This window comes from Mustelus asterias, chromosome 12, assembly GCF_964213995.1.
Source record: "Mustelus asterias chromosome 12, sMusAst1.hap1.1, whole genome shotgun sequence".
In the NCBI taxonomy this organism is placed as follows: Eukaryota; Metazoa; Chordata; class Chondrichthyes; order Carcharhiniformes; family Triakidae; genus Mustelus; species Mustelus asterias.
The window spans coordinates 101,677,459-101,686,433 of record NC_135812.1 but is presented as its reverse complement, the minus strand read 5'-3'; the positions used below and the strand labels follow the sequence as shown (position 1 = coordinate 101,686,433).

General features: G+C 47.1%; 1 protein-coding gene across 1 annotated transcript in view; it reads right to left on the bottom strand.

Moving 5' to 3' along the window:
* Positions 1–8,975, bottom strand: part of gnav1 (guanine nucleotide binding protein (G protein) alpha v1) — a 150,571-nt gene that overhangs the window by 40,253 nt on the left and 101,343 nt on the right. The gene's annotated exons all lie outside the window — the stretch shown is intronic.

The window sequence follows — 8,975 nt, the reverse complement described above, 5'->3', positions numbered from 1 at the left end:
TTTTCTCCATTTTACCCTCTCTCCCACCCATTCTCCTCCCTCCCCCCCACATCTTCACCTGTCACAGCTAACCCTCTCATTTCAGCTTCTCTGCCGTTTGGCCATTCACACCTTCTATTCTCTCTATGGGCTGCCATTAGCAGCCTCTCCCCTTTGTTTTATGTCCGTGACTCATCTTTCATTCCCTCCCCCTGCAGGAGAAATATCTCCCACTTTTTATGCCTTTTAGCTTTGACAAAGGGTCATCTGGACTTGAAACGTCAGCTCATTTCTCTCCTTACAGAGGCTGCCAGACCTGCTGAGATTTTCCAGCGTTTTCTCTTTTGGTTTCAGATTCCAGCATCCGCAGTAAATTTGCTTTTATTCGTCCAGCAGGGAAGCCTTAGGTAAAGGCCGAGGAACATAAACACGGAACAGGAAATGTGGTTAAAATTCCTGCTGCCGTGGCGTCAGCCCTGCCCGACTCTCCAAGCTCCACTCCAGCCTTCCAAGATGGCGGCTGCACGTAACCCCGGACGTATCACTTAATTCCTGCCTCCAATCACTCTGCCCCCACTCTCCTGCCATTGGTTACCTGATCTCTGCCCCACCCCCCCTCACCCTCTTCCCCAGGTCTGATATTTTTATAAGTTGGGAAAAAAAGAGAATTTAAACATACAATTTTTAATGTGCTTATGCTTTTTCTCCTGGCTAACTCCAGAATTATCCCAGAGATTCCTGAAGATCGGCAATTTCCTTCACCGTGCCATCAGTCGCCTTAGGTTGTAAGCTCTGGAATTCTGCTTTCAAACCTCTCTACCCTCAAACCTCTCAGCCTCGCTTTCCTCCCTCAATTTTCCTCCGATTTCCTATTGAGTTGGTGTAAATCTCCGTCCAGTCACTCTCCTGTGAAGCAGCCTGAGATTCTTACTCCACAATATAACTGCAAACTGTTAATCTCACCCTGACAGTTTCCCCTCCATCCAGTATCTCATCAGCACCTCATGGGACCCTTGCCCATCTGACTCTTGCTGGCTGCCATGACACTCCCTGCTCTCCCAGTCTGCTATCGGACTGGCTACTTACATCTCTTGTTTTGGGGCCAGTTTGCTCACACTCTCTCTCCCCCATTCGATCTCTGCCTATTGCATCTAACCCCAGAAGATAAGAGTGTGCATTCAAGGCAGCGACAGAGACCGGACACTTTCCACTTGCTCTCTACCAATGAAAGCTGCTAGTCCATTGCCAAGGTCACTGGCTGAAAAATTACACCGAGGCCCCGACTATCATTCCCTGTGTGCGAATGCCAAAAGTTATTACTGTACACGGATGGCACAGTGGTTAGCACTGCTGCCTCACAGCGCCAGGGACCCGGGTTCAATTCCCGGCTTGGGTCACTGTCTGTGTGGAGTTTGTACGTTCTCCCCGTGTCTGCGTGGGTTTCCTCCGGTTTCCTCCCACAGTCCAGATATGTGCGTGTTAGGTGGATTGGCCATGATAAATTGCCCCTTAGTGTCAGGGGGGTTAGCAGGGTAAATATGTGGGGTTACGGGGATAGGGCCTGAGTGGGATTGTGGTCGGTGCAGACTCGATGGGCCGAATGTCCACCTTCTGCAGTGTAGGATTCTATGATTCTATGATACATTCGTTAAAACATTTACAAAAACATTGATGTCACTAACAAACTCCGTACTGGAACTTCAGAGTCAATGTTAAATCAGCTCCAGCTACTTGCAGGGCTTTAATCAGCATGTTGTGAATGTAGCCCAATCCATCACGCAAACCAGTCTCCCATCCATTGACTCTGTCTACACTTCCCGCTGCCTCGGCAAAGCAGCCAGCATAATTAAGGGCCCCCCCACGCACCCCGGACATTCTCTCTTCCACCTTCTTCGGGAAAAAGATACAAAAGTCTGAGGTCACGTACTAACTGACTCAAGAACAGCTTCTTCCCTGCTGCTGTTAGACTTTTGAATGGACCTACCTTGCATTAAGTTGAACTTTCTCTACACCCTAGCTATGACTGTAACACTACTTTCTGCACTCTCTCCTTTCCTTCTCTAGGAACAATATGCTTTGTCTGTATAGCGCGCAAGAAACAATACTTTTCACTGTATGTTGATACTTGTGACAATAATAAATCCAATGTAATATGGCAATGAGGTGACCTTCACCCTTGGCCTCAATCGGATTGTTTCTACGACCAGGCTCCGAGGTCCCTGGGGCACATTCAGCGTTGCCCCTCGTTCCACTTGTCTGTGGCCCCACCCCTCCACTCACACCAGCTAACGCACACCTTCTATTTACTCTGGTTATGCCCCCTGCGCACTCCCTCCCCCTCCCCACGCCAATCTCACTTATCATAGAATCCTACAGTGCAGAAGGAGGCCATTGGGCTCATCGAGTCTGCACCAACCACAATCCCACCCAGGCCCTATCCCCATAACCCCATGCATTTACCCTAGCTAGTCCCCCCGACACTAAGGGGCAATTTAGCACGGCCAATCCACCTAACCCGCACATCTTTGGACTGTGGGAGGAAACCGGAGCACCCGGAGGAAACCCACAGAGACACGGGGAGAACGTGCAGACTCCGCACAGACAGTGCCCCAAGCTGGGAATGGAACCTGGGTTCGAACTTCTCACATTTAACCATCTTTGTCTGATTTATTCCACACCGCCTCCACTGCATGGGCGCCTCTACCTCATCCTCTTCCTCCTTATTCTCCTCCTTCTTAGAATTCAGTTCATCTGAAATCATTGAAAGATGTGTCACCTTCCTTCTCTCATTAGATATTCAACGTTGGCACAGTGGTTGGCACTGCTACCTCATGGCGCCAGGAACCCGGGTTCGATTCCCGTCTTGGGTCACTGTCTGTGCAGAGTCTGCACGTTCTCCCCGTGTCTGCGTGGGTTTCCTCCGGGTGCTCCGGTTTCCTCCCACAGTCTGAAAGACGTGCTGGTTAGGTGCATTGACCCAAACAGGCGCCGGAGATGTGCAGGCTAGGTGGTTTGGCCATGCTAAATTGCCGCTTAGTATCAGGGGACTAGCTAGGGTAAATGCATGGGGTTGTGGGGATAGGGCCTGGGATCAGTGCAGACTCGATGGGCTGAATGGCCTCCTTCTGCACTGTAGGATTCTATGATTCGATGACTAGGGGAATTTCACAGTAACTTCATTGCAGTGTTAATGTAAGCCTTACTTGTGACTAATAAATAAAAACTTTAACTTTAAACCTATCCTGCTGCGCTTCTGCATCTCGCTCAGATTTCCAACAGAGACACGAACTGCTTCTGTTCATTTCAGTTTTGTTTGGCTCTGAATCTAAACTCCAGCAGCAGAGGCTGAACTGTCCGTACCCTCTCGACCCTTCTTCCTAAATCCAATTACCACATCGTCATCGCCCCCCCCCCCCCCCCCCCCCCCCCGCCCCCAGGTACTACGTAGAAAATTTGGATGTCATTGAGCATATGAAATGTTTTGTTATTTTTTAAAGTTATTTTGTGAATAAAATCTATGTTCAGAAAAGAACCTGAGTAGTTTTCCCTCTGCCACCCAGAGGCAAAGAGGAAGGCAATCCAGAAATCAACTGTTGTTCTGCGGTGGATAGACTAGGCAATCTTCAAATGTCCTGAGGAACAAGAAGCCTTCTCTCTCTCTCTCCAAGAACCTGCTTAACCTGTTGAGTCCTCCCAGAAAGACAAACACCAACTGGTTGACTGCAGAAGCCATCGCAGCTGCTAAACTGAGCCTCAAATTTTGCACCCCTTCACTTTGGGAAGAAAAAATTCAAGCAACGCACCCACAACAAGAACTCACAGAGATTGAAATCCCATCTTTAAGTATCTTTGTTTCTTTATCTGCAATTTCACACCAAAATTCTTAGTTCATGGGTTACTTTAAGGAAATACCATTTACCTGTCGTGAGATAAACAAAGCAGTAAGATTTAAAGAGAGAGGGAGCGTGAGCGGAAGGGGGCGTGTGCATCAGAGAGCGCGCACAAGAGACTTGGGTTTAGGTGAGAAATTTCAGAGTTCAGGACAGAACCAGCTAAAGGTCTAGGGCATATAGAGACATAGAAAGTAGAAGCAGGAGGAGGCCATTCGGCCCTTCGAGCCTGCTCTGTCATTCATTCTGAACATGTCTGATCACCAAATTCAATATCCTGATCCCCCCTTCCCCCCATATCCCTTGATCCCTTTAGCCCCAAGAGCCAATTTCTTCTTGAAATCAGACAATGTTTTGGCCCCAACTACATTCTGTGGGAGTGAATTCCACACATTCACCTCCCTCTGGGTGAAGAAATTTCTCCTCACCTCAGTTCTAAAAAGGTTTATCCCTTTTCCTCAAACAATGACCTGGAGTTCTGGACTCCCCCACCATTGGGAACATTCTTTCTGAATCTACCCTGTCTAACACTGTTAGAATTTTATAAGTTTCTATGAGGTCCCCTCTCATTCTTCCAAACTCCAGTGAATATAATCCTCACTGACTCTCCTCATCTGACAGACCTGCCATCCTAGGAAACAGTCTGGTAAACCTTCGCTGTACTCCCTCTATAGCAAGGACACCCTTCCTCAGATAAGGACACCAAAACTGCACACAATACTCCAGGTGTGGCCTCACCAACACCCTGTACAATTGCAGCAAAACATCCCTATCCCTATACTCAAATCTTCTCACTATGAAGGCCAACATACCATTTGTCTTCTTTACTGCCTGCTGTACCTGCGCGCTTACTTTCAGCGACTGATGCACGAGGACTCTAAGGTCTCGCTGAATATCCACCTCTCTTAGTTGACATCCAATCAAATAAATATCTGACTTCCTATTATTGCTTTCAAAGTAGGTAACCTCACATTTATCCACATTATACTGCATCTGCCATGCAGATACCCACTCACTCAGCCTGTCCAAATCACGCTGAAGCATCTCTGCATCCTCCTCACAGCTCACCCTCCCACCCAACTTTGTATCATCTGCAAATGTGGAGATAATCGTTCCTTCTTCCTAATCATTATTGATTTGATTCATTGTCACATGTATTAGTATACAGTGAACAGTATTGTTTCTCACGCACTATACAGACAAAGCATAGAGAAGGAAACGAGAGAGTGCAGAATGTAGTGTTACAGTTATAGCTAGGGTGTAGAGAAAGATCAACTTAGTGCGAGGTAGATCCATTCAAAAGTCTGACAGCAGCAGGGAAGAAGCAGTTCTTGAGTCGGTTGGTACGTGACCTCAGACTTTGGTATCTTTTTCCCAACGGAAGAAGGTGGAAGAGAGAATGTCTGGGGTGCATGGGGTCCTTGATTATGCTGGCTGCTTTTCCAAGGCAGGGGGAAGTGTAGACAGAGTCAATGGGTGGGAGACTGGTTTGCGTGTTAGACTGGGCCTCGTTCACGACCCTTTGTAGTTTCTTGTGGTCTGGGACAGAGCAGGAGCCATACCAAGCTGTGATACAACCAGAAAGAATGCTTTCTATGGAGCATCTGTAAAAGTTCGTGAGAGTCGTAGCGGACATGAAAAATTAATATACAATGTTAACAGTTAGGGGTCCTAGCCGAGATCCCTGCGGTACCCCACTAATCACTGATTACCAATCGGAAAAAGAGCCAATAATGCCAACTCTTTGCTTCCCAGCTGCTAACCTGCATTCGATCCATCTCGTGGCTATCATCAGAATTTCTCCAAAGACATCCAGAAAAGCCCGTGGGTATTTCTAGTTGCTGCCAGAGTCAACTACATTTCAACATGTTCTGAAACAATGCCAGCAAATCGGCAGATAGGCACCCAGTAATGCTATCTGGAGTCAGCAGAGGAAAGCGGGCCATTGTTATTCACTGCGGGGACCCTGGGGAAATTTCGATTTTAAATTCATGTGAATATGGACACAAAGGAAATCAGTGACAGCCAGGAGCTCTGCAGACTCATTAACGCAGCAGATATGGGGGGAAAAGAATGAATTTCATTTCTTGCTTTGTATTAACGTGATTTGGTTGGCGACACACAATTGTCTTTGTAATTGAGAGCCGGCAGGTTTCCTCTCCCCTTCCTGCAATCGAGCATTTCCCTAGGAAATTGGGATCAACATTAATGTACAAACAATCAGCTACTCATCAAAACATCGTTTCAGGAATACACTCCGTAACGAGGCGAAGAATGCAGTGAAAATGCTTTAGAAACACGACAGCTCCTTCATTCAGTGTCTGCGGAGAGATTGGACCTGTCATCGTTCTGAGTTCCTCATCCGTCATCAGAACATGGGGGGCAAAAATGAAAATGGTGATGGAGCATTTTCATAGAATCGCCTTTTCTGGACCGGTTTCTGGCTCGAGGGATTTCCCCTATGATAAGAGGTTGAGTTGACTAGGCCTACATTCCCTTGTGTTTGGAATGAGAGGCGATATCGGATCAGCCAAGATCACAGTGGAGCAGACTCGATAGGCTGAGTAGCCTACCTCTGCCCCTCTGATCTAATGATTGCATTGAACCATTGAAAATTCTTAAAGGGCTCGAAAGGGGAAGGAAATGGACTAGTTAGTGACAGGCAACATGGTTTTGTACGGGGAAGGTCATGTCTCACCAACTTGACTGAGTTTTTGAAGAGGTGACAAAGATAATTGGTGAGGGAAGGTCTGTGGATGTGGTCTATATGGACTTTAGTAAGGTATTTGACAAGGTCCCACATGGCAGACTGGTACAAAAAGTAAAATTACATGGGATACGGGGTGGGCTGGCGAGATGGTACAGAACTGGCTTGGTTATAGAAGTGATGTGAAGATGCCGGCATCGGACTGGGGTAAACACAGTAAGAAGTCTCACAACACCAGGTTAAAGTCCAACAGGTTTATTTGGCAGCAAATACCATTAGCTTTCGGAGCACTGCTCCTTCGTCAGATGGAGTGGAAATGTGCTCTCAAACAGGGCACAGACACAGAAATCAAGTTACAGAATACTAATTAGAATGCGAATCTCTACAACCAGCCAGGTCTTAAAGGTACAGACAATGTGGGTGGAGGGAGCATTCAACACAGGTTGAAGAGATGTGTATTATCTCCAGACAGAAGACAGAATAATGGTGGAAGGGTGTTTTTCAGAATGGAGATCTGTAGCTAATGGTGTTCCGCAGGGGCTAGGACCTCTGTTGTTTGTAGTGTATATAAATGATCCGAAGGGAAATGTGGGTGGTCTGATTAGTAAGTTTGCAGATGACACGAAGATTGGTGGAGTTCTGGATAGTGCCAAGGATTGTCAGAGGATACAACAGGATATCGATAGATTGCAGACTTGGGCACAGAAATGGCAGATGCAGTTTAATCCGGACAAAGGCAAGGTGGCGCATTTTGGAAAATCAAATTTAGGTGTGAATTATAGCGTAAATGGCAGAGCCCTTAGAAACATTAACATACAGAGGGATCTGGGCGTGCAGGTCCACAGTTCCCTAAAAGTGGCAACATAGGTGGCCAAGTTGATTAAGAAAGCATGTGGCACACTTGCCACCATTGGCCGGGGCATTGAGTACAAGAGTTGGCAAATCATGTTGCAGCTGTTTCTGCAGTGGTTCATATGGTGACCCCCACTGCTTTCCCTCATGTACCTTAACAACCTGCTGTATAGGCCGCCATTTTAAAATTTGAGACAGTGAACTGTGAGGAGGATACAGATAGACTTGAAGGGGATATAAACAGGAATGGGCAGATGCACAACAGGTGAAATTTAATGTGAAAAAATGTGAAGTGATTCATTTTGGTTGGCAGAATGAAGAAAAGCAATATAAAGTACAATTCTAAAGGGGATGCAGGAGCAGTGGGACCTGGGGAGATGCGTATAAATCATTGAAGCTTGAAGGGTACTTATGAAACTGGTTAAAAAGGCACACGGGATTCCGGGCTTTATAATTAGCGACATGGCGCACAAAGCAATCAAGTTACGGTGAACCTTTGTAAAACACTGGCTCTGCCTCAGCTGGGGTATTTTGTCCAATTGCAGGCACCGCACTTTAGGGAGAAGGTGACAGCTTCAGAGAGGGTCGAGAGATTCATGAGAAAACATCCAGGTACCAGAGACTTCACTCATGTGGGTAGACCGGAGAAACTGGGGCTGTTCTCCTCAGAGATGAGAGGAGATTTGATAGAGGTTTTCACGGGGTGGCACAGTGGTTAGCACTGCTGCCCCACAACGCCAGGGACCCAGGTTCGATTCCTGGCTTGGGTCACTGTCTGCGTGGAGTCTGCACGTTCTCCCCGTGCCTGCGTGGGTTTCCTCTGGGTGCTCCGGTTTCCTCCCATAGTCTGAAAGGCATGCTGGTTAGACGCATTGGCCATGCTAAATTCTCCCTCAGTGTACCTGAACAGGCGCCGGAGTGTGGCGACTAGGGGATTTTCACAGTGACTTCATTGCAGTGTTAATGTAAGCCTACTTGTGACACTAATAAATAAACTTTAATCAAGATTATGAGGGGTCCCAACAGAGTGAAACAGTTCCATCAGCAGGGTAGACTAGGATCCCAGGGTATAACCTCAGATAAAACGACCCTTTAGAACAGAGATGAGGAGGAATTTCTTCAGCCAGAGGGTGGTGAATCTGTGGAATTCATTGCCACAGAAGGCTGTGGAGGCCAGGTCATTGAGTGTATTTAAGACAGAGATAGATAGGTTCTTGATTGGAAAAGGGATCAAAGATTATGGGGAAAAGGCAGGAGAATGGGGTTGATAAACATATCAACCATGATTGAATGGCGGAGAAAACTCAATGGGCTGAATGGCCTAATTCTGCTCCTATATCTTATGGCGGAAGGATCCAGGACCAGAGGACACTGATCCCCAGTAATTGGCACATTAAGCAATGGCGACACGCAGGAAAACCTTTTTTTTCAAGGGAACACAGCAAGTGGTTAGGATCTGGAATGCACTGCCTGAGAGGGTGGTGGAGACACGGTCAATCCTGGCTTTCAATAGGGATTGGATAAGTTCCTGAAGAGCTCCGGGAAGA